Below are 27386 nucleotides of genomic sequence, written 5' to 3' on the forward strand. Positions count from 1 at the left end.
TTGCATTATTCTAAAAGTCAATTTTGTAATATCAATGATATCAAATGTTTCCACCAATTAATCATTTGTCTGTGTTTATTTAAATTTGCTAGCTAAACCTATGAGGTTCGTGTGCTCATTTCTTCGAGCTTGAAGAGTGCATGTAATCATTATACAATTTGACCACTAGAGGGCATTTGGATAGCATTTGTATATGTAAAACCTTGTGCTCATACAGCATATTATTTACCATGTATTGATCATTGATATCTAAAATGTTGTTATGTCAGAACAACAAATAAGTGGTCATTTTTCCTAGTCATAGATACAAGGTTAAGCACATAAGTCACACGTATTTCTCCATGTTTTGTTGTTTCCAACTTGATAATGCGTAATACAGTGTTTTCTTTGTAATCAATTATTTTCTGACTGTCCCTTTAAGCTGTGTTATTGGCATTCAAACAGTAATATGCCATCATGGATAATTGTAATGGTAATTTTGTTTGTGATTCGGGAAACAGTTTGGACATCACATCACAGAAACCAATCAATATCATGAACAAGGATAGGTATGTGATGATGTGGTTTTCACACACTTATAACCCACACTATGCAAACAATCTGCCTCCATGGACCCGGTCCCATAGAAGTAGATTATATACAGAGTGTGGTCCACAAGTGTATAAAAACCACATCATCACATACCTATCCATTACACATTAAATAAAAAAAAACATTAAAGATGAAAATAAATACTTACTTCCTCTTCCTGAGGCTCTGGGAGGGGCAACTGCCGACTCCGAAGAGTTCTCCTTGGAGATGTTGTGGGAAGAGTGGAAGGAAGAGTACTGGGACGACCAAGGTGAGGAGGAGAAGATGGCTGAGGAGGAGAAGATGGCTGAGGAGGAGAAGATGGCTGAGGAGGAGAAGATGGCTGAGGAGGAGAAGATGGCTGAAGAGGAGGAGATGGCTGAAGAGGAGGAGATGGCTGAAGAGAAGGAGATGGCTGAAGAGGAGTAGATGGCCCGGCAGGAGTAGATGGGCCGGCAGGAGGAGATGGCCCAGCAGCAGGAGGCCCAGCAGCAAGAGGCCCAGCAGCAGGAGGCCCAGCAGCAGGAGGCGGACCAGGAGGTAGACCAGCATGCGCCTCCCGGAAAAAATTGAACATCTCTTGGTGCAGATTAATGATTCGGTTTTGGCCTTGTTCGATTCTATTAAGTATGTTTATTATTTGGTTTTGGCCTTCAATTATTTGATTTTGTCCATCAAGAATTCGAGTTCGGCCTTCGATATTTTGTATCCGGGAGTTACGCATCTGGTCTATGTAGTCCAGTAGAACCCGCACCTCCGCTATTTCCTCTTGTTGTGCTTGGCGGGGTACCCGTGCACGGCGGGGTGCCCGTGCACGGCGGTGTGCGGGTCCTTGAGGGTCCTCTGGTTCCACGGGCTCCTCCTCTGCTTCTGGGGCCTCTTCATCAGCTTCCGTGCGCTCTTCGTCACGGGGGGCCTCTTCCCTCCGAAGTGGAAATTCCTCCCCACCACTGGGGAGATGGATGAGGCTGTGTTTCTTGTGCTGCCTCCTCCCCAGACTCTGTATATTTAAAAAAAAAAATAAAAATGTATATATTAGCATATTTGCAAATCAAGCTTTAAATGACTTAGCTTATGATACAATTACAAATGCAGAATCATTAATCCACTTTGAAATCTAACAAACAATCAATACGATTTCCGCATTTTCTAAACCGTGTTTGTGATATCTCTGGTCAATCTGAATGTTTTCGCGTTTGTTTTCAGTCTGTTTAAATGCACACCTAACCTATAGCCTAGATAGTGATGTAACCGCAAAGTAATTGAATGCGTGTAAACAACGTTATAGCATTAATCTGATCCTTAAAGGGACATGAAACCCAATGTTTTATCTTTCATGATTTAGAAGCATACATTTATTATCAACTTTCTAATGTACTTTTCTTATCTAATTAGCTTCATTCTCTGGATAGTCTTTGCTGAAAAGCATATCTAAATATGCTTATAAGATGCTGATTGTTAGCTGAATATAGCTGCCTCCTGTGATTGTTTCACCGTGTGCATGGCTATTTCTTCATTAAAATATATCTCAAGAATGATTCAAATTAGGTAATATAAGTACATTTGAATGTTTTGTCAAATTGTATTCGCTACCTCAATCATGAAAGTAAAGGCTTGCGTATAGTGTCCCTTGAAATACATTCGTATGTGAATTTATTGTTCAATGAGCTTACCGTCAGATGAGAGTGGCAGGTTCCCGGAATCAATTCCTCCGATACCGACTATTTCCACGTCGGAGATGCTGGGCCGCAACATTTCCTGCCACCGGCAGTACTCTATTTCCAGGGCAGGTCCGCCACCGGTTCCTGCGGCATGTTGAGCCTCCAGGCTTAACTTTTTCTTGAGATCCATCTTACAGTCCCGGTAGCGATGTTTTATCGAATCCAGATCTCTGTTCCGGCCACCCACTGCATTGACTGCATTTCTTATCTCATTCCTGAGCCTCCTCTTGTCAGTCGGGGTAGTCTTCTGGTGCTGCAGCCTCCTATACCTGGCCATATAGGCCTCTACAAGGGCCTCCTTCTCCTCCATCGAAAACCTCGCCTCCCTAGTCACCTTGGCCTTCCCCTGTGACGATGCCCTCTGTTTCCCGGACTGTGAAGCCCTACTCTGTCCGCCACTGGGCCCAGCCACTTGTTCATCTTGAACCAAGTGGCTGGGTCCACCCACCGCTTCCACCCCCGCTTCCTGCCCCCCTTCCTGCCCCCCTTCCTACCCTGTTCCTCTCCCCCTCCCTCTCCTCCCCCCTCTACCTCTCCCCTGCCTGGCCTCCATCTGTTCCCTAAACTAAACCCCAAATAATCAAACAAAAAGTGAGTGTGATGAAATGAAAGGGGGTCAAAATAAAGAACTAAAAAGACAAAAAAAGTGCTGAAAGTGTGAGAGGGATGTAAAAAAACAAAGAGGGTAAAGAGTATTTAAATAAACCAAAAGAAGAAGAAGACTAAAAGGAGGATATGTAAACTAAATGTAACTAGGGGATGGGTATGGGATGGGTATGGGGTATGGGATAAGAGTAAATGGGATGAAAGGGAATGGGACTACAGGGAATGGGGTATGGAGTGTAGTATGAGGGGGTAGGGGGTATGGAGTGTATGTAGTGTTATTGATAAGTTTATGTATGTATTGAATGTGTTTGCGTGTAAATGTGTTACGTGTACAGAAAAATCACTCGCTCGCTAACTCACACTACTACTAATTCTCACTAACACACTACTACTAATTCTCACTAACAAACACTCCCACTAACTCTCACTAACTACCACTAACTCACGCTCCCACTAACAACTCTCACTAACAACTCCCACTCCCACTAACTCACTCACACTCCCACTAACAGACTCTCTCCCACTCCCACTAAGTCCCACTAACTCACTCACGATAACACTAACAACTGACTCTCTCACGCTAACACTAACTCACTCACAATAATGCACCAACTCTCTAATCTTAAACCTCCAATCTCCAAAGACCCACCAGCAACACAGTCAAAGAAGCCCTGCTTGTGTGGTGCTTATATACCCTGTGTAAATGTTTAATGATGTACCAATTTCCGTTGTAAATTGTGTTCAGGTGTGCTTTATTAGCAATTAATATTAGTGCAATGTGTATTAGTTGTGTGAATTTGCGCATGCTCATTTGGAGTTAGTATTTGTGGAATGTGTAGAATGCGATGATGTCATAGTGGTCGTTTTCTCTAACATTGTCCAATAGTATTCTTTTTAAATGTGAATTTGCGATGGTGTGGTATTAGTGAAGTGTTGTATATGTATGTTTGTCCTAATATATAGTGATATTGAATGCGATTATTTTTCTAGTGTATGTATATATTTTTTATTCCATGTTGTTATTTTGCGAATTTCCGCATCTTAAAGTATATGCGTATTCCCCGTATTAAATTTTATTAAAAATCCCCCCGCTTGTGAATGTGTAATGCTTGTGTGCTTTGTTGATTGATTGTTGTTGTGACATTTGCGGTGTGTTATTGTTGTGCATGATGTGGTATGCGTCATATGACCGAGCTGTGCGTATTCTCGCGAGATTGAGTGTTAGGTGAAAAAAGCTATTTTTTTGCTTTCCCATTGATCTCTACGGGAGACTGTCTAATGCGGGCAGGATTCCGCGTGTGACATACACGCGTTAGGAGCATCGTTAGATGGTCTTTTTTGAACTCTAAATACCGGAGTCAAACAATGCCGTGCGTTAGACATAAAACACGCGTGGCGTTAGCAACCCATCTACCGCCGAACTCCAAATCTAGCCGATAGATTGCATATTTATATAACTGGAGGTTTGGCACTCCCAAACCCCCTTGTAATTTATTACGGTATAATGTCTGAGTAGCAACTCTTGGGCGTTTATTGTTCCATATGAAGGAATTTATTATTTTCTGTATCTGTTGTAATGACTTATCTGGGATGGGGATGGGAAGGGTTTGAAGGAGATAGAGAATCTTTGGCAGAATAATCATTTTTATAGAATTAATTCTGTCCAGCCAAGATAGGGGCTTTTGTTTCCAGGAGGCCAGGGTAGATATGATATGTGTCTTGAGGGGTTCAAAATTTAATGGGATTATTTTATGCAAATGGGGGGTAATATAGACACCTAAATACTTGAGTGCCACGGGTTGTTGCTTAAATTGATGTGTCATCAGGTGCTGTAGCTCGCATTGTGGGGTTCCTACATTTATAAATTCAGATTTGGAGTAGTTTATACGAAAATATGACATCTTCCCAAAGCTATGTAATGTTGACATGAGTGCGGGCACAGAGGTTTCTAAATTTGTGAGAGTTAAGATGACTTCATCCGCATATAAGGAGGTCTTGTATTCTGTGTGATCTATAGTAATACCTCTAATCCTTGGGTTGCATCTGATGTATGTGGCCAGGACCTCCATTGCCAAAATGAACAACGTGGGGGATAAGGGGCAACCCTGTCTGGTTCCATTCTCAATAGTGAATGGTTCAGATACATAGTCATTTAACTTAATTCTGGCTGTTGGGTTGTTATAAAGGGCAAAAAAATTAAAAATTATATTTTACTCTACTAACTCAGTTTTGCATGCTTACTTTTCTAACTTGTTTCAATTGTATATACTAATATAGTTTTATTTTACTCTACTAACTCAGTTCTGCATGCTTACTTTTCTAACTTGTTTCAATTGTATATACGAATATAGTTATATTTGACTCTACTAACTCGGTTCTGCATGCTTACTTTTCTAACTTGTTTAAATTGTATATAGTAATATAGTTAAAGTAAAAAAATAATAATATTGTCCTTGATTAGTCAATGATGACGCAGTTAAAAAATATCATGATTACTTTCTATTAAATATATAATTTATCAACCTTATCAATCTTCTAATAGATTTATAGTACTTCGGTTCTCTTCTCTTCAAGTCACTATATTTTCTAAGACATGCATTCTTCTCAGCTTCTCGTATATAATTTTGTCTCTGCATTCCTGTCTCACTGCCCTTACACCACCAATACGTTTAGGGAAATATTTATCCATGGCATAAACTAATATCACTAATTCACCAGCACCAAAAGGTTCAGGACGCGACATGTTTGATGATGACGTCATTAATTGTTATGTCAATCATTAGCGCATTGATCTAGATATGTATCCCAAAAAAATTTAAACAATATAATGTATATGTAGATTAATTTATGATTGTCAGTTTGTAATAAAAGAATTTAGTTTCCATTATTTGTTGATAATTTTTTGGGGATTGATTTATTTTCAATTGTTATATAAAAAAATATACAGTCAATATGTTATTCCTACAAATGTAACATTGTATTAATGTTACATATATTTATATGTACAATGACAAGGTTTAATCTATATGAGCCACTATAACTTTAAAAAATCTAGAATGGAAATAGATATTATTAAAGATCAGAATATAAGTGATAAGAGTAAGCCCTGAAGCTTTCTTTCATTTGAATATGGGCCAACCTAGGAGCTGTTAAAAATTGTGATTAAAATAAAACAAAGCAAATTAGCAAGTCTTTTAAATAAAAACTCCTATCTGAAAACATACAATCTAATTTTAGAATATCCTGTCGGTTGGTAAATCTACAATTCAATGAGACAATAAAATAAATTACCATCAGCTATGGAGGGATTACATTACACAAATCACATTATGTAAAGGAGTTTGAAAAGCTATAGACAGTAGTGTGATGTCACAAAGACAATGTATTAACTAAAATATATTGTCTGTAATTACTTTGATCATAAACTTGATTTATTTGAAACCTTTGATAATTGAAGAGAAACAACTGTAATGTATTTATCTGTTTATCAACAGGGATTTTTAATAACCTTAATTATTTTAAAATAAAGTAGAAGGCAATTTAATAAAGCAAATTGTTTTTATTGATCAACTTAAAACAGGAATTTTAATCATCAAAATATTGTTCGGAAACCATGTCCCTTGTTGCCATACCATGCCTATTAGCTTGTTCTACACATATTTCTTCTGTTAACTCATCAGCATCTATGGTATTTTCTTCTTCTAATGGGCAGCATCTTTTGATTGCTATATTGTGCAGTATGCAGCAAACCAATATAATTTTTGCCACTTTCTCAGGTGCATACTGCATAGCACCACCAGAACGATCAAGACATCGAAACCGCATTTTCAAAAGACCGAAAGTCCTCTCAATTATCCCCCTGGTAGATCGGTGAGCTTCATTGAAACGTACTTGATTTCTGGTCTGTGGGTTGTTATAGGGAGTCAACAGCCATTCTGTACATGAGTAGCCTCCATCTCCTAATAGGGCATAAAATAAATATAAATATTATTATACAAATAATTATAAAGATTGACAACTATACAATACAAATTTAAAATATACAGATTACTCTTTAATTACAGTCGACAAATTTGGCGAGATTTATGTACATGGAAATGAGAGACAAATTAGACGCCAGTTATGCTTACCTAGAAGCCATCCTTCAGGCATATCTCCGTCCTCAAACTTCCGGTATAAGCCAGTCTGCCTTAAGATGTAAGAATCATGACATGAGCCAGGGAAGTTTGAACGGACACTGATTATCCTCATGTTGGGGTCACAGACCATCTGAATATTCAAGGAATGAAAATGCTTTCTATTCCTATAGATCTCCTCACGAGCTTGAAGTGGTCTTACAGCAACATGGGTACAGTCTATGGCACCTAGGACATTGGGTATCCCAGCCATCCTATAGAAATTGGACTTTATAGATTGCCATTCTTCAGGGGTAGATGGCAAACAAACATATCGAGGAAAAATAACCATCATAGCCCCTATGACTTTTGATAAGTGGCGTGAAAATGCTGATTGACTCATTCCGATAATGACGCTAGAAACTGCCTGAAAGGAGCCTGTTGCCATAAAATGCAATGCAGCTAATAGTTTCAGTAGTCCCGGAATAGCTTGTGAAAGAGCTGTCATCGGCTTCAAATGATCTTCAATCTCTCGATACAGGTGTAATATGGATTCACGACCAAGCCGGAATCTTTGTATGATCTCTCAGTCAGAAAGGCCGTGCCAACCAACCCGAGGAAGGAATACACGGGGGACACGAACTCTCCTTCTTCTAACCAATCGATTAGTGACATTTCCAGTATTCTGTCTTCTAGACCGCATTTGCATCACATGGAGAATAAACAAATACAGAAGTGTCTCCATAGCTGTCGAAATGAACAATGTAAGTACAATGCTGATATTACTGCCTTTTATATATGTCTAGACTGGCGTCTACAATGACTTTCCTATTGTTTTGTACCTTGCACACCACCTAAAAGGTGGCGAGGCAAAAATAACGAGGTGGGAGCAGAAATTGCCGCGAGCGGACAAATAGATTTTTTAGTACATTCGTTTTTGGCGAGTTGTTGGTCAAATGTGTCTAATAACAGTGAAAAATGGAGAGGTAGCGAGGTTTGGCCGATAAGTACGCTCGCAATTTTAAAGATGCGAGTTTGAACATAGTTGACGACTTTGTACATATCAGTTTGCGAGTTTTGACGCAAGATTTTTTGCGGGTAGCTCGCTGACTGCTTAGTACATGGAGCCCTTAGTACTAAACTTACAAGCCTTGCAAGTTAGACAAGGGAAGTAGCCTTCCAGTTTATTCCCTCTAAGGTCAGTAAAATTACCATCTTTTTTCTTCTTTTTGAATTCACTAGGCGCAAGTATAATTTTTAGGGTTTTAGCTTTCCTATAGATTATCCTTGGTCTATCTTCCACTAATTTGCTAAGAATGGGATCTTTCTTTATAAGGTGCCAGCGCTTATTTAAAATTGTATCTATCATTCTGTGGTCAGATTTATATTGTTTGATAAATGTAATATCGGTTTTATTTCTAATATCTATTTTATTTTCAAAGTCTTTCTTTCTAGATAGTATTTCTATTCTATCCTTTTTCTCTGCATCTTTCTTAGCCTCTGTTATTAGTTCTAAGTTGTATCCTTTTCAATAAATTTGGTTTCTAAAATGTTAGCGTGATTTTGGTAATCCTCAATTGTTGAACAATTTTTACTTAGCCTTAGAAATTGGCCCTTAGGGATATTAAGTTTCCATTGTTCCTGATGACAACTTGTAGAGTGTATATAGTTATTTGAGTCTACCTTTTTGAAAAAATGTTTTTGTTTTAAGACTCCTCTAATTTTTCTACAGTAATATCTAAGAAATTTATACTTGTATAATTTGTTTCAGGAGTAAAGGAGATACCCCAATCATTACTATTTAGATCTTCCATTAAAATTTCAAATAATTTTCGTCCCCCTCTCCAAATAATAAAAATATAATCGATAAAACGTTTAAAAAGCATTAAAACTAAAATAATTATTTTCTAAAATGAATAAAATACATTCTAATATAAAATCTGCTTGTACTATAGATAAGTCAGTATCACTATGTAAATAGAATTTTGCAGCTTCTATACCAAGTACGTGTATAATATTTTAATATAATGAATTCACATCACAAGTGGCAAATATAACATTTTCATTCCACTCTATATCTTGTAAAATATTTATCAATTCTGTAGAATCTTTTAAAAAAGAGGGCAATTTAACTACATATTTTTGGAGGAAATTATCTACATATTTTGAAAGGTTAGATGTTAAGGAGTTTATACCTGATATGATGGGCCTTCCAGGTGGTTTTCCAAGAGACTTATGAATTTTGGGAAGATAGTAAAAAAATCAGTGTTTTGGGTTCTAAATTTTTGTTTAAATTGTAATTCTTTATTGTTAACTATGTTCTCTCTTTTAGCAAAATTGAGTATTTCTTCTAATTTATTTAATTGTTCTCAAACTGGATTCTTAGTTAGTCTTATATATGTATTTGTATCATTTAAAAGCCTATAGGCCTCTTCAAGATAATCTTCAGTATTTAAAATTACTAACCCTCCACCCTTATCCGCCGCCTTAATGATTATGTCTGGGTTATTTTTTAGATCTGTAAGGGGTTTTTTTCAGCTTAAAATGCCCCATTGTTTCCTCATGCACGAGCACGTTTTTGAAGCTGGCTGCGTCCGTAAAAAACGCTGGTATTTAGAGTTGCAGTGGTGGTAAATATGCCTGTACGCTCCCTTTTTGGAGCCTAACGCAGCCCTTCTGAGAACTCTAAATACCAGCGTTGTTTAAAAGGTGCGGGGGAAAAAAAAACACGCGTAGTTAACGCACCCCTTTGGCCGCAAAACTCTAAATTTAGCCGTATGTTCTCTCTTTTAGCAAAATGTAGTATTTCTTCTAATTTATTTAACTGTTCTCTAACTGGATTCTTTGTTAGTCTTATATATGTATTTGTATCATTTAAAAGCCTATAGATCTCTTCAAGATAATCTTCAGTATTTAAAATTACTAACCCTCCACCCTTATCCGCCACCTTAATGATTATGTCTGGGTTATTTTTTAGTTCTGTAAGGGTGTCATTTTCTTTTTTTTGCAAGATTATGTGTATATCTTTTTTATTTTTCTTTAAATCAGAATTTTGTATCTCATTCTTAACTGTTTTTTCGAAAATTTCTAAAAATGTTCCTTTTTCCTGGGTTGGGAAGAATTTTGATTTATTTTTTAAATCAGTGTGTACATATTTATTATTTCTGGGGTTTTGTTGTTCTATTGATCTTTCTAAGGGATTTTTTTGGAAATATCTCTTAAGAGTTCCTAACAAATTTGTTTATACTAATCATAGTTTGGAATTTATTCATTCTGCAATCTGGAGCAAAAAAATCCCTTAGAAATATCAATAAAACAACAAAACCCCAGAAATAATCAATATGTACACACTGATTTAAAAAACAAAAATCAAAATTCTTCCCAACCCAGGAAAAAGGAAAATTTTTAGAAATTTTCGAAAAAACAGTAAAGAATGAGATACAAAATTCTGATTTAAAGAAAAATAAAAAAAGATATAAACATAATCTCACAAAAAAAAAGAAAATGACACCCTTACAGAGCTAACAAATATTCCAGACATAATCATTAACTTGGCAGATAAGGGTGGAGGGTTAGTAATTTTAAATACTGAAGATTATCTTGAAGAGGCCTATAGGCTTTTAAATGATACAAATACATATATAAGACTAACTAAGAATCCAGTTAGAGAACAATTAAATAAATTAGAAGAAATACTACATTTTGCTAAAAGAGAGAACATAGTTAACAATAAAGAATTACAATTTTTAAAAAATTTAGAACCCAAAACACTGATTTTTTACTATCTTCCCAAAATTCATAAATCTCTGGAAAAACCACCTGGAAGGCCCATCATATCAGGTATAAACTCTTTAACATCTAACCTTTCAAATATGTAGATAGTTTCCTCCAAAAATATGTAGTTAAATTGCCCTCTTTTTTAAAAGATTCTACAGAATTGATAAATATTTTACAAGATATAGAGTGGAATGAAAATGTTATATTTGCCACTTGTGATGTGAATTCATTATATTCAAATATTATACACTCACTTGGTATAGAAGCTGCAAAATTATATTTAATTATTGATACTGACTTATCTATAGTACAAGCAGATTTTATATTAGAATGTATTTTATTCATTTTAGAAAATAATTATTTTAGTTTTAATGCAGAATTCTTCCTCCAAATACAATGGACAGCTATGGGCACAAGGTTTGCACCCAGCTATGCAAATTTATTTATGTGTCTCTTTGAACAAAAAAATATTTTAGACTCAAACTGGGGTGCAAACCTCGTGCTTTTTAAATGTTTTATCAACTCTATTTTTATTATTTGGAGAGGGGGATGACAATTATTTGAAATGTGTATGGGAGATCTAAACAGTAATGATTGGGGTATCTCCTTTACTCGTGAAACAAATGATACAAGTATAAATTTCTGACGCCTAGATTTAGAGTTCTGCGTTAGCAGTCAAAACCAGTGTTAGGGGCTCCTAACGCTGGTTTTGGCCGCCCACTGGTATTTAGAGTCAGTCATGAAAGGGTCTAACGCTCACTTTGCAGACGCGACTTCTCCATAACGCAGATCCCCCTACGCCATTTGCGTATCCTATCTTTTCAATGGGATCTTCCTAATGCCGGTATTTAGAGTCTTGGCTGAAGTGAGCGTTAGAAATCTAACGACAAGACTCTAGCCACAGAGAAAGGCCAGGAGTTAAGAGCTTTCTGGGCTAACGCCGGTTCATAAAGCTCTTAACTACTGTACTCTAATGTACACTAACACCCATAAACTACCTATGTACCCCTAAACCGAGGCCCCCCCACACAGCCATCACCCTAATAAAAAAAATTAACCCCTAATCTGCCGACCGCACACCGCCGCAACCTACGTTATCCCTATGTACCCCTAATCTGCTGCCCCTAACACCGCCGACCCCTATATTATATTTATTAACCCCTAATCTGCCGCCCCCAACGTCGCTGCCACCTACCTACAATTTTTAACCCCTAATCTGCCGACCGGACCTCACCGCTACTATAATAAAGTTATTAACCCCTAAAGCTAAGTCAAACCCTAACACTAACACCCCCCTAAGTTAAATATAATTTTTATCTAACTAAATAAATTATTTCTTATTAAATAAATTAATCCTATTTAAATCTAAATACTTACCTGTAAAATAAACCCTAATATAGCTACAATATAAATAATAATTATATTGTAGCTATTTTAGGATTAATATTTATTTTACAGGCAACTTTGTATTTATTTTAACCAGGTACAATAGCTATTAAATAGTTAATAACTATTTAATAGCTACCTAGTTAAAATAATTACAAAATTACCTGTAAAATAAATCCTTTATCTAAGTTACAATTAAACCTAACACTACATTATCAATAAATTAATGAAATAAAATACCTACAATTATCTACAATTAAACCTAACACTACACTATCAATAAATCAATTACATACAAATACCTACAAATAAATACAATTAAATAAACTAACTAAAGTACAAAAAATAAAAAAAGAAGTTACAAAAAATAAAAAAATAATTTACAAACATTATAAAAATATTACAACAATTTTAAACAAATTACACCTACTCTAAGCCCCCTAATAAAATAACAAAGCCCCCCAAAATAAAAAAATGCCCTACCCTATTCTAAAATAAAATTTGAAAAGCTCTTTTACCTTACCAGCCCTTAAAAGGGCCTTTTGCGGGGCATGCCCCAAAGAATTCTGCTCTTTTGCCTGTAAAAAAAAACATACAATACCCCCCCAACATTACAACCCACCAGCCACATACCCCTAATCTAACCCAAACCCCCCTTAAATTAACCTAACACTAAGCCCCTGAAGATCTCCCTACCTTATCTTCACCATGCCGGGTATCACCGATCCGTCCAGAAGAGGCTCTGAAGTCTTCATCCAAGCCGAAGCGGGGGCTGAAGAGGTCCATCATCGGGCTGAAGAGATCCATCATCCGGCTGAAGTCTTGATCCAAGCGGGGGCTGAAGAGATCAATCATCCGGCTGAAGTCTTGATCCAAGCGGGGGCTGAAGAGATCCATCATACGGCTGAAGTCTTGATCCAAGCGGGGGCTGAAGAAGTCCATCATCCGGCTGAAGTCTTCTATCAAGCTGCATCTTCAATCTTCTTTCTTCTGGATCCATCTTCATCCCGCCGACGCGGAACATCCATCCTGGCTGACGACTTCCTGACGAATGACGGTTCCTTTAAGGGACGTCATCCAAGATGGCGTCCCTCAAATTCTGATTGGCTGATAGGATTCTATCAGCCAATCGGAATTAAGGTAGGAAAATTCTGATTGGCTGATGGAATCAGCCAATCAGATTCAAGTTCAATCCGATTGGCTGATCCAATCAGCCAATCAGATTGAGCTTGCATTCTATTGGCTGATCGGAACAGCCAATAAAATGCGAGCTCAATCCGATTGGCTGATTCCATAATGTAGCTATTTTAGGATTAATATAAATATTAATCCTAAAATAGCTACAATATAATTATTATTTATATTGTAGCTATATTAGGGTTTATTTTACAGGTAAGTATTTAGCTTTAAATAGGAATAATTTATTTCTTTAGATAAAAATTATATTTAACTAAGGGGGGTGTTAGTGTTAGGAATTAAGGTAGGAAAATTCTGATTGGCTGATGGAATCAGCCAATCAGATTCAAGTTCAATCCGATTGGCTGATCCAATCAGCCAATCAGATTGAGCTTGCATTCTATTGGCTGATCGGAACAGCCAATAAAATGCGAGCTCAATCTGATTGGCTGATTCCATCAGCCAATCAGAATTTTCCTACCTTAATTCCGATTGGCTGATAGAATCCTATCAGCCAATCGGAATTCGAGGGACGCCATCTTGGATGACATCCCTTAAAGGAACCGTAATTCGTCGGGAAGTCGTCGGCCAGGATGAATGTTCCGCATCGGCGGGATGAAGATGGATCCGGAAGAAAGAAGATTGAAGATGCCGCTTGATAGAAGACTTCAGCCGGATGATGGACTTCTTCAGCCCCCGCTTGGATCAAGACTTCAGCCGGATGATGGATCTCTTCAGCCCCCGCTTGGATCAAGACTTCAGCCGGATGATGGATCTGTTCAGCCCCCGCTTGGATCAAGACTTCAGCCGGATGATGGATCTCTTCAGCCCGATGATGGACCTCTTCAGCCCCCGCTTGGGATTGGATGAAGACTTTGGAGCCTCTTCTGGATGGATCGGTGATACCCGGTGTGGTGATACCCGGTGTGGAGATCTTCAGGGGCTTAGTGTTAGGTTTATTTAAGGGGGGTTTGGGTTAGATTAGGGGTATGCGGGTGGTGGGTTGTAATGTTGGGGGGGTATTGTATGGTTTTTTTTACAGGCAAAAGAGCAGAATGTTTTAGGGCATGCCCCGCAAAAGGCACTTTTAAGGGCTGGTAAGGTAAAAGAGCTTTTCAATTTTTATTTTAGAATAGGGTAGGGCATTTTTTTATTTTGGGGGGCTTTGTTATTTTATTAGGGTGCTTAGAGTAGGTGTAATTAGCTTAAAATTGTTGTAATATTTTTATAATGTTTGTAAATTATTTTTTTATTTTTTGTAACTTAGTTCTTTTTTTATTTTTTGTACTTTAGTTAGTTTATTTAATTGTATTTATTTGTAGGTATTTGTATGTAATTAATGTATTGATACTGTAGTGTTAGGTTTAATTGTAAATAATTGTAGGTATTTTATTTAATTAATTTATTGATAGTGTAGTGTTAGGTTTAATTGTAACTTAGGTTAGGATTTATTTTACAGGTAATTTTGTAATTATTTTAACTAGGTAGCTATTAAATAGTTATTAACTATTTAATAGCTATTGTACCTGGTTAAAATAAATACAAAGTTGCCTGTAAAATAAATATTAATCCTAAAATAGCTACAATATAATTATTATTTATATTGTAGCTATATTAGGGTTTATTTTACAGGTAATTATTTAGCTTTAAATAGGAATAATTTATTTCTTTAGATAAAAATTATATTTAACTTAGGGGGGTGTTAGTGTTAGGGTTAGACTTAGCTTTAGGGGTTAATACATTTATTAGAGTAGCGGTGAGGTCCGGTCAGCAGATTAGGGGTTAATACTTGAAGTTAGGTGTCAGTGATGTTAGGGAGAGCAGATTAGGGGTTAATACTATTTATTATAGGGTTATTGAGGCGGCAGTGAGGCGGATTAGGAGTTAATAACTTTATTATAGTAGCGCTGAGGTCCGGCCGGCAGATTAGGGGTTAATAATTGTAGGTAGGTGGCGGCGACGTTGGGGGTGGCAGATTAGGGGTTAATAAATATAGGGGTCGGCGGTGTTAGGGGCAGCAGATTAGGGGTACATAGGGATAATGTAGGTTGCGGTGGTGTACGGAGCGGCAGATTAGGGGTTAATAGTATAATGCAGGGGTCAGCGATAGCGGGGGGGGCAGATTAGGGGTTAATAAGTGTAAGGTTAGGGGTGTTTAGACTCGGGGTACATGTTAGGGTGTTAGGTGCAGACTTAGAAACTGTTTCCCCATAGGAAACAATGGGGCTGCGTTAGAAGCTGAACGCTGCTTTTTTGCAGGTGGTAGATTTTTTTCCAGCTCAAACTGCCCCATTTCCAATGGGGGAATCGTGCATGAGCACGTTTTTGAAGCTGGCCGCGTCCATAAGCACCGCTGGTATTTAGAGTTGCAGTGGTGGTAAACATGCCTATACGCTCCCTTTTTGGAACCTAACACAGCCCTTCTGTGAACTCTAAATACCAGCAGTATTTAAAAGGTGCGGGGGAAAAAAAGCACGCGTAGCTAGCGCACCCCTTTGGCCACAAAACTCTAAATCTAGCCGTTAGATATTACTATAGAAAAATTAGTGAAGTCTTAAAACAAAAACATTTTTCAAAAAGGTAGACTCAAATAACTATATACACTCTACAAGTTGTCATCAGGAACAATGGAAACTTAATATCCCTAAGGGCCAATTTCTAAGGCTAAGTAAAAAATGTTCAATGACTGAGGATTACCAAACTCAAGCTAACATTTTAGAAACCAAATTTATTGAAAAAAGATACAACTTAGAACGAATAACAGAGGCTAAGAAAGATGCAGAGAAAAAGGATAGAATAGAAATACTACCTAGAAAGAAAGACTTTGAAAATAAAATAGATATTAGAAATAAAACCGATATTGCATTTATCACACAATATAATTCTGACCACACAATGATAGATAAAATTTTATACAAGCACTGGCACCTTATAAAGAAAGATCTCATTCTTAGCGAGTTAGTGGAAGATAGACCAAGGATAAACTTTTTGAAAGCTACAACCCTAAAAAATATACTTGTGCCTAGTGAATTCAAAAAGAAGAAAAAAGATGGTAATTTTACTGACCTTAGAGGGAATAAACTGGAAGGCTACTTTCCTTGTCTAACTTGCAAGGCTTGTAAGTTTAGTACTAAATGTAAGACAGTGACATCTAGTCAAACAAACTTTAAATATAGAATTAAAGATATTATTAGGTGTTCTGATACAAATATTGTATATATGATCCAATGTCCTTGTAAGAAACAGTATTTAGGACAAATTAGCCAACCCCTACGTGATAGAAATAGGCAACATCTACTTAATATTGAATGGGGATATGAAGACCACCTATTATCTAAGCATTTTAAAGATCATCATAACAAAAAAAAACTGATGGTCTTCTCTATTGGGGTCTAAAAAAGGTAGCTAATGTCAGTGGGAAAAATAAAAATAAAGATTGCAGGCAATTTATACCCTTTATCTCCGGGTCAAATGTTAACCCTTTATTAGGATCCAAAATGTTAAACATCATATACAATACCACTTTGACATATTCGGACTTTATGAAACTTCACAAGATAGTGACACAATAGTTATATTAAAATACTATTCGATCACGATTCATCTCCACTTTTATTTTATGACTCGTTTACTAAATAAATAAATAGATAAATATTTCTTTCTAACCCAATTATTCAGAGTGAATAGCATTTTGTATAAGGATATTAAACAATCTTAAAATGTAATTCCATAAAACATGTATACAAAACGTATTTAAAATATATATATATATATATATATATATATATATATATATATATATAATATATATAAAAATAAAAATAAAAGTAAATTTTTATGTAATCTATAAAATATATGGTTTAAAAAACAACATTCTATATATCTATATATTTATTCTTCTCTCATTAATTTAGAAATTTTAAAATTGAAAATACTGGTTATTTAAAATACTGCTTATAAATACTAGAGATAGATAAACGGATTTAGGTCTAGTTCTGCATTTAAAGGGACATAATACCCATATGCTAAATCACTTGAAACTGATGCAGCATAACTGTAAAAAGCTGACAGGAAAATATCACCTGAGCATCTCTATGTAAAAAAGGAAGATATTTTACCTCACAATCTCCTCAGCTCAGCAGAGTAAGTTCTGTGTGGAAAGTTATACTCAGCTGCAGCCCAGCTGCAGGTAAAAAAAAAAAAAAAAAAGAAGAAATGAACAGCAGCCAATCAGCATCAGCAGTGCTGAGGTCATGAACTCTTTTACTGTGATCTCATGAGATTTGACTTAACTCTCATGAGATTTCATTGTTACACTGAATAGGGAAATAATATGAGAGTGCACGATGCTCATCCTTTCAGCTGTCCCGGGACAGACATACTGATATGCTGCTTAGAAATCCTTTACAATGGGATGTGGCTACTGAGGAACTTTTGAGGTAAAATATCTTTCTTTTTTACATAGAGATGTTCAGGTGATATTTTCTAGTCAGCTTTTTACAGCTATGCTGCATCACTTTCAAGTGTTTAAACATTTGGGTATTATGGCCCTTTAACCAATTTGTTAGGAAACTAACTCTTAAGAGATATTTCCAAAAAAATCCCTTAGAAAGATCAATAGAACAACAAAACCCCAGAAATAATCAATATGTACACACTGATTTAAAAAAATAAATCAAAATTCTTCCCAACCCAGGAAAAAGGAAAGATTTAAGAAATTTTCGAATAAACAATACAGAATGAGATACAAAATTCTGATTTAAAGAAAAGTAAAAAAAGATATACACATAATCTCACAAAAAAAGAAAATGACAAGGATATCAGGAAAAAACTGGAAAATATTAAGGTAAATAAAACTCCAGGCCCAGATGGAATACACCCAAGGGTGTTAAGGGAACTTAGCACTGTTATAGACAAACCTTTACTCTTAATTTTTCAAGACTCATTATCCTCAGGCATGGTACCCCAGGATTGGCGTAAAGCTGATGTGGTGCCACTCTTCAAAAAGGGAAGCAGGGATGATCCAGGAAGCTATAGACCAGTTAGTCTGACATCAATAGTGGGGAAGATATTTGAAGGGATTATAAGGGATTATATTGATGAGCATATTCGTGTAAACAAGATTATGAGTTCTAATCAGCATGGCTTTAGGAGAAATAGATCATGTCAAACTAATCTAATTAGATTCTACGAGGAAGTAAGTAAAAATATAGATAAAGGGGAATCAGTGGATGTGATATACTTAGATTTTGCAAAGGCATTTGATACAGTGCCACATGAGAGATTAATGCACAAAATTAAGGGACTGGGAATAGCTGAAAATTTTAGCTCATGGATAAATAACTGGATAAAAGATAGGGAGCAACGAGTAGTAGTAAATGGATCATACTCAGATTGGACAAAGGTAATCAGTGGCGTCCCCCAGGGATCAGTACTGGGCCCTGTTCTTTTTAATATTTCTATAAATGACTTGGAGCAAGGATTAAATAGCGACATCTCTATTTTTGCAGATGATACTAAGTTAAGTAAGGTCATAAGGTCAGAGCAGGACGAACTGTCTTTACAAAGGGATTTGCTAAAATTAGAACTATGGGCAAGTGAATGGAAAATGAGATTTAATACGGAAAAAATGCAAGGTTCTACATTTTGGAAGTAAAAATAAGCAGGCTACGTATTTTTTAAATGGGACAAGACTTAGCCAAACACAGGAGGAAAGGGATTTGGGAGTAGTAATAGATAACAAGCTAAAGATGGGTGCACAATGCAGGGCAGCGGCTTCAAAGGCTAATAAGATACTAGCATGTATTAAAAGAGGCATTGATTCAAGGGAGGAAAGCATAATTCTGTCATTATATAAAGCCCTGGTAAGACCTCACCTTGAGTTTGGAGTGCAGTTCTGGGGACCAATTGCTAAAAAAGATTTTGCAGAACTAGAAAAAGTTCAGAGAAGGGCCACAAAGCTAATAAGGGGATTGGAGAAATTAACCTATGAGGAGAGGCTAGCTTGAGAGGTGACATGATTACTTTATATAAATATATTCAAGGCCCATATACAGAGATGGCAGAAGCTCTGTTTATTCCAAGAAAATTGTTTCTGATAAGAGGTCCTAATTTAAGGTTGGAGGAAAGGAGATTTAATCTCCTGCAACGGAAACGTTTTTTCACTGTGAGAGCAATAAAATTGTGGAACTCATTACCAAAGGAGGTAGTGAATGCCAATACCATAGATACATTTAAAAATAGTCTGGATAAGTTTCTGTATACAAACAAAATTCATGGATATGATTGCTAGTATTAAATGGGTCACATTTTAATGGGGTTATTTAAGCTTAACTGGAGCTTTTTGTAAGTATTTTAGATTTGTATAGGTTGAACTCGATGGACTTCAGTCTTTTTTTCAACCTTATCTACTATGTTACTATGTTACTATGTTACCTTACAGAACTAAAAAATAACCCAGACATAATCATTAAATTGGCAGATAAGGGTGGAGGGTTAGTAATTTTAAATACTGAAGATTATCTTGAAGAGGCCTATAGGCTTTTACATGATACAAATACAAATATAAGACTAACATATGGCTAGATTTGGAGTTTGGCGGTAAAAGGGCTGTTAACGCTCCGCGGGTTTTTTTCTGGCCGCACCATAAATTTAACTCTGGTATCGAGAGTTCAAACAAATGCTGCGTTAGGCTCCAAAAAAGGAGCGTAGAGCATTTTTACCGCAAATACAACTCTCGATACCAGAGTTGCTTACGGACGCGGCCGGCCTCAAAAACGTGCTCGTGCACGATTCTCCCATAGGAAACAATGGGGCTGTTTGAGCTGAAAAAAAACCTAACACCTGCAAAAAAGCAGCGTTCAGCTCCTAACGCAGCCCCATTGTTTCCTATGGGGAAACACTTCCTACGTCTGCACCTAACACCCTAACATGAACCCCGAGTCTAAACACCCCTAGCCTTACACTTATTAACCCCTAATCTGCCGCCCCCGCTATCGCTGACCCCTGCATTACACTTTTAACCCCTAATCTGCCGCTCCGTAAACCGCCGCCACCTACGTTATCCCTATGTACCCCTAATCTGCTGCCCTAACATCGCCGACCCCTATGTTATATTTATTAACCCCTAATCTGCCCCCCACAACGTCGCCGACACCTACCTACACTTATTAACCCCTAATCTGCCGACCGGACCTGAGCGCTACTATAATAAAGTTATTAACCCCTAATCCGCCTCACTAACCCTATCATAAATAGTATTAACCCCTAATCTGCCCTCCCTAACATCGCCGACACCTACCTTCAATTATTAACCCCTAATCTGCCGAGCGGACCTCACCGCTATTCTAATAAATGTATTAACCCCTAAAGCTAAGTCTAACCCTAACACTAACACCCCCCTAAGTTAAATATAATTTTTATCTAACGAAATAAATTAACTCTTATTAAATAAATGATTCCTATTTAAAGCTAAATACTTACCTGTAAAATAAATCCTAATATAGCTACAATATAAATTACATTTATATTATAGCTATTTTAGGATTAATATTTATTTTACAGGTAACTTTGTATTTATTTTAACCAGGTACAATAGCTATTAAATAGTTAAGAACTATTTAATAGTTACCTAGTTAAAATAATTACAAATTTACCTGTAAAATAAATCCTAACCTAAGTTATAATTAAACCTAACACTACCCTATCAATAAAATAATTAAATAAACTACCTACAATTACCTACAATTAACCTAACACTACACTATCAATAAATTAATTAAACACAATTGCTACAAATAAATACAATTAAATAAACTATCTAAAGTACAAAAAATAAAAAAGAACTAAGTTACAGAAAATAAAAAAATATTTACAAACATAAGAAAAATATTACAACAATTTTAAACTAATTACACCTACTCTAAGCCCCCTAATAAAATAACAAAGCCCCCCAAAATAAAAAATTCCCTACCCTATTCTAAAATACAAAAATTACAAGCTCTTTTACCTTACCAGCCCTGAACAGGGCCCTTTGCGGGGCATGCCCCAAGAAGTTCAGCTCTTTTGCCTGTAAAAGAAAACATACAATACCCCCCCCCCAACATTACAACCCACCACCCACATACCCCTAATCTCACCCAAACCCCCCTTAAATAAACCTAACACTAAGCCCCTGATGATCTTCCTACCTTGTCTTCACCATGCCAGGTTCACCGATCCGTCCTGGCTCCAAGACCTTCATCCAACCCAAGCGGGGGCTAGACATCCACTGAAGAAGTCCAGAAGAGGGTCCAAAGTCTTCCTCCTATCCGGCAAGAAGAGGACATCCGGACCGGCAAACATCTTCTCCAAGCGGCATCTTCTATGTTCTTCCATCCGATGACGACCGGCTCCATCTTGAAGACCTCCAGCGCGGATCCATCCTCTTCTTCCGACGACTAGACGACGAATGACGGTTCCTTTAAGGGACGTCATCCAAGATGGCGTCCCTCGAATTCCGATTGGCTGATAGGATTCTATCAGCCAATCGGAATTAAGGTAGGAATTTTCTGATTGGCTGATGGAATCAGCCAATCAGAATCAAGTTCAATCCGATTGGCTGATCCAATCAGCCAATCAGATTGAGCTCGCATTCTATTGGCTGTTCCGATCAGCCAATACAATGCGAGCTCAATCTGATTGGCTGATTGGATCAGCCAATCGGATTGAACTTGATTCTGATTGGCTGATTCCATCAGCCAATCAGAAAATTCCTACCTTAATTCCGATTGGCTGATAGAATCCTATCAGCCAATCGGAATTCGAGGGACGCCATCTTGGATGACGTCCCTTAAAGGAACCGTCATTCGTCGTCTAGTCGTCGGAAGAAGAGGATGGATCCGCGCTGGAGGTCTTCAAGATGGAGCCGGTCGTCATCGGATGGAAGAACATAGAAGATGCCGCTTGGAGAAGATGTTTGCCGGTCCGGATGTCCTCTTCTTGCCGGATAGGAGGAAGACTTTGGACCCTCTTCTGGACTTCTTCAGTGGATGTCTAGCCCCCGCTTGGGTTGGATGAAGATCTTGGAGCCAGGACGGATCGGTGAACCTGGCATGGTGAAGACAAGGTAGGAAGATCATCAGGGGCTTAGTGTTAGGTTTATTTAAGGGGGTTTGGGTTAGATTAGGGGTATGTGGGTGGTGGGTTGTAATGTTGGGGGGGGGGGGGTATTGTATGTTTTCTTTTACAGGCAAAAGAGCTGAACTTCTTGGGGCATGCCCCGCAAAGGGCCCTGTTCAGGGCTGGTAAGGTAAAAGAGCTTGTAATTTTTGTATTTTAGAATAGGGTAGGGAATTTTTTATTTTGGGGGGCTTTGTTATTTTATTAGGGGGCTTAGAGTAGGTGTAATTAGTTTAAAATTGTTGTAATATTTTTCTTATGTTTGTAAATATTTTTTTATTTTCTGTAACTTAGTTCTTTTTTATTTTTTGTACTTTAGATAGTTTATTTAATTGTATTTATTTGTAGCAATTGTGTTTAATTAATTTATTGATAGTGTAGTGTTAGGTTAATTGTAGGTAATTGTAGGTAGTTTATTTAATTATTTTATTGATAGGGTAGTGTTAGGTTTAATTATATCTTAGGTTAGGATTTATTTTACAGGTAAATTTGTAATTATTTTAACTAGGTAACTATTAAATAGTTCTTAACTATTTAATAGCTATTGTACCTGGTTAAAATAAATACAAAGTTACCTGTAAAATAAATATTAATCCTAAAATAGCTATAATATAAATGTAATTTATATTGTAGCTATATTAGGATTTATTTTACAGGTAAGTATTTAGCTTTAAATAGGAATCATTTATTTAATAAGAGTTAATTTATTTCGTTAGATAAAAATTATATTTAACTTAGGGGGGGTGTTAGTGTTAGCGTTAGACTTAGCTTTAGGGGTTAATACATTTATTAGAATAGCGGTGAGCTCCGGTCGGCAGATTAGGGGTTAATAATTGAAGGTAGGTGTCGGCGATGTTAGGGAGGGCAGATTAGGGGTTAATACTATTTATGATAGGGTTAGTGAGGCGGATTAGGGGTTAATAACTTTATTATAGTAGCGCTCAGGTCCGCTCGGCAGATTAGGGGTTAATAAGTGTAGGCAGGTGGAGGCGACGTTGTGGGGGGCAGATTAGGGGTTAATAAATATAACATAGGGGTCGGCGATGTTAGGGGCAGAAGATTAGGGGTACATAGGGATAACGTAGGTGGCGGCGATTTGCGGTCGGAAGATTAGGGGTTAATTATTTTAAGTAGCTTGCGGCGACGTTGTGTGGGGCAAGTTAGGGGTTAATAAATATAATATAGGGGTCGGCGGGGTTAGGGGCAGCAGATTAGGGGTACATAAGTATAACGTAGGTGGCGGTCGGCAGATTAGGGGTTAAAATTTTTAATCGAGTGGCGGCGATGTGGGGGGAGCTCGGTTTAGGGGTACATAGGTAGTTTATGGGTGTTAGTGTACTTTAGGGTACAGTAGTTAAGAGCTTTATAAACCGGCGTTAGCCAGAAAGCTCTTAACTCCTGCTTTTTTCAGGCGGCTGGAATCTTGTCGTTAGAGCTCTAACGCTCACTGCAGAAACGACTCTAAATACCGGCGTTAGAAAGATCCCATTGAAAAGATAGGCTACGCAAATGGCGTAGGGGGATCTGCGGTATGGAAAAGTCGCGGCTGTAAAGTGAGCGTTAGACCCTTTAATCACTGACTCCAAATACCAGCGGGCGGCCAAAACCAGCGTTAGGAGCCTCTAACGCTGGTTTTGACGGCTACCGCCGAACTCTAAATCTAGGCCTAAGAATCCAGTTAGAGAACTATTAAATAAATTAGAAGAAATACTACATTTTGCTAAAAGAGAGAACATAGTTAACAATAAAGAATTACAATTTTAAAAAAATTTAGAACCCAAAACACTGATTTTTTACTATTTTCCCAAAATTCATAAATCTCTGGAAAAACCACCTGGAAGGCCCATCATATCAGGTATAAACTCTTTAACATCTAACCTTTCAAATATGTAGATAGTTTCCTCCAAAAATATGTAGTTAAATTGCCCTCTTTTTTAAAAGATTCTACAGAATTGATAAATATTTTACAAGATATAGAGTGGAATGAAAATGTTATATTTGCCACTTGTGATGTGAATTCATTATATTCAAATATTATACACTCACTTGGTATAGAAGCTGCAAAATTATATTTAATTATTGATACTGACTTATCTATAGTACAAGCAGATTTTATATTAGAATGTATTTTATTCATTTTAGAAAATAATTATTTTAGTTTTAATGCAGAATTCTTCCTCCAAATAAAAGGGACAGCTATGGGCACGAGGTTTGCACCCAGCTATGCAAATTTATTTATGTGTCTCTTTGAATTTTTTTTTACTTTAGACACAAACTAGGGTGCAAACCTCGTGCTTTTTAAATGTTTTAGCGATGATATTTTTATTATTTGGAGAGGGGGACGAGAATTATTTGAAATTTTTATGGAAGATCTAAATAGTAATGATTGGGGTATCTCCTTTACTCATGAAACAAATTATACAAGTATAAATTTCTTAGATATTACTATAGAAAAATTAGTGAAGAGTCTTAAAACAAAAACATTTTTCAAAAAGGTAGACTCAAATAACTATATACACTCTACAAGTTGTCATCAGGAACAATGGAAACTTAATATCCCTAAGGGCCAATTTCTAAGGCTAAGTAAAAATTGTTCAACAATTGAGGATTACCAAAATCACGCTAACATTTTAGAAACCAAATTTATTGAAAAAGGATACAACTTAGAACTAATAACAGAGGCTAAGAAAGATGCAGAGAAAAAGGATAGAATAGAAATACTATCTAGAAAGAAAGACTTTGAAAATAAAATAGATATTAGAAATTAAACCTATATTGCATTTATCGCACAATATAATTCTGACCACACAATGATAGATAACATTTTATACAAGCACTGGCACCTTATAAAGAAAGATCCCATTCTTAGCGAATTAGTGGAAGATAGACAAAGGATAATCTATAGGAAAGCTACAACCCTAAAAAATATACTTGTGCCTAGTGAATTCAAAAAGAAGAAAAAAGATGGTCATTTTACTGACCTTAGAGGGAATAAACTGGAAGGCTACTTCCCTTGTGTAACTTGCAAGGCTTGTAAGTTTAGTACTAAATGTAAGACAGTGACATCTAGTCAAACAAACTTTAAATATAGAATTAAAGATATTATTAGGTGTTCTGATACAAATATTGTATATATGATCCAATGTCCTTGTAAGAAACAGTATTTAGGACAAACTAGCCAACCCCTACGTGATAGAATTAGGCAACATCTACTTAATATTGAATGGGGATATGAAGACCACCTATTATCTAAGCATTTTAAAGATCATCATCATAACCAAAAAACTGATGGTCTTCTCTATTGGGGTCTAAAAAAAGTAGCTAATGTCAGTGGGAAAAATAAAAATAAAGATCTCCTAGGCAGAACTAATAGTTAATTTTAATTCCCTAACACCAAATGGGTTAAATGCAGAACTAAACCTAAATCTGTTTATCTAACTCTAGTATTTATAAGCAGTATTTAAATAACAAGTGTTTCTCCTGTTAAGTGTGGTCAGTCCACGGGTCATCATTACTTCTGGGATATTATCTCCTCCCCTACAGGAAGTGCAAGAGGATTCACCCAGCAGAGCTGCTATATAGCTCCTCCCCTCTACATCACCTCCAGTCATTCTCTTGCACCCAACGAATAGATAGGATGTGTGAGAGGACTGTGGTGATTTTAATTAGTTTATTACCTTCAATCAAAAGTTTGTTATTTTATTATAGCACCGGAGTGTGTTATTTATTCTCTGGTAGAATTTGAAGAAGAATCTACCTGAGTTTTTTCTATGATTTTAGCCGGAGTAGTTAAGATCATATTGCTGTTTCTCGGCCATCTGAGGAGAGGTAAACTTCAGATCAGGGGACAGCGGGCAGATTAATCTGCAAAGAGGTATGTAGCAGTTTATTTTTTTCTGACATGGAATTGATGAGAAAATCCTGCCATACCGTTATAATGTAAACTCAGCCTTAAATGCAGTAGATGTAGCTGGTATCAGGCTGTCATGTATGTATATTTCACACTTCAGTATTCTGGGGAATGGTACTTCACTGGATTTATACTGTATGCATAGACTTAACCTAATTTGCAGGGACTTGCAATAGGTTTTAAATAACAATTAATTTATTGAGGTTAAACGTTTTTTTGCTGGCATGTAAAATCGTTTATTTCTCTGAGGTACTGGGTGAAAAAATGTTTTGGGCACTATTTTTTCCACTTGGCAATAGTTTTGTTTAAATTAAAGCAGTTTTCTGATCTCTCTCACTGTTATGTGTGAGGGGGAGGGGCCATTTTTGGCGCTTTTACTACGCATCAAAAAACTCAGTCAGAAATTCATTTTCTTCCTGCATGATCCGGTTCATCTCTACAGAACTCAGGGATCTCCAAAGCTTGTTTTGAGGGAGGTAATCATTCACAGCAGAGCTGTGAAGATTGTAGTTGACTGTGATAAAAAACGTTTATTTGTGTATTTTTTCTGCTGTCAGGGTTAGTTATCCTTTGCTAATGGGAACAATCCTTTGCTAAAATTGTGTATTTTTTACAAAGATTTGATGCTATAACTTATTTATTTTCAACTGTCATAATTTTTTCTGTGCTTCTTATAGGCACAGTTCGTTTTCATATTATTGTAAATTACTTGAAAAGCATTTCCAAGTTGCTAGTTTATTGCTAGTGTGTTAAACATGTCTGATTCAGAGGAAGATACATGTGCTATATGTGCTAATGCCAAAGTGGAGCCCAATAGAAATTTATGTACTAATTGTATTGATGTTACTTTAAATAAAAGTCAATCTGTACAAACTGAACATATTTCACCTAACAACGAGGGGAGAGTTATGCCGACTAACTCGCCTCACGTGTCAGTACCTGCATCTCCCGCTCGGGAGGTGCGTG

The sequence above is a fragment of the Bombina bombina genome, chromosome 4 (genome assembly GCF_027579735.1).
Source record: "Bombina bombina isolate aBomBom1 chromosome 4, aBomBom1.pri, whole genome shotgun sequence".
In the NCBI taxonomy this organism is placed as follows: Eukaryota; Metazoa; Chordata; class Amphibia; order Anura; family Bombinatoridae; genus Bombina; species Bombina bombina.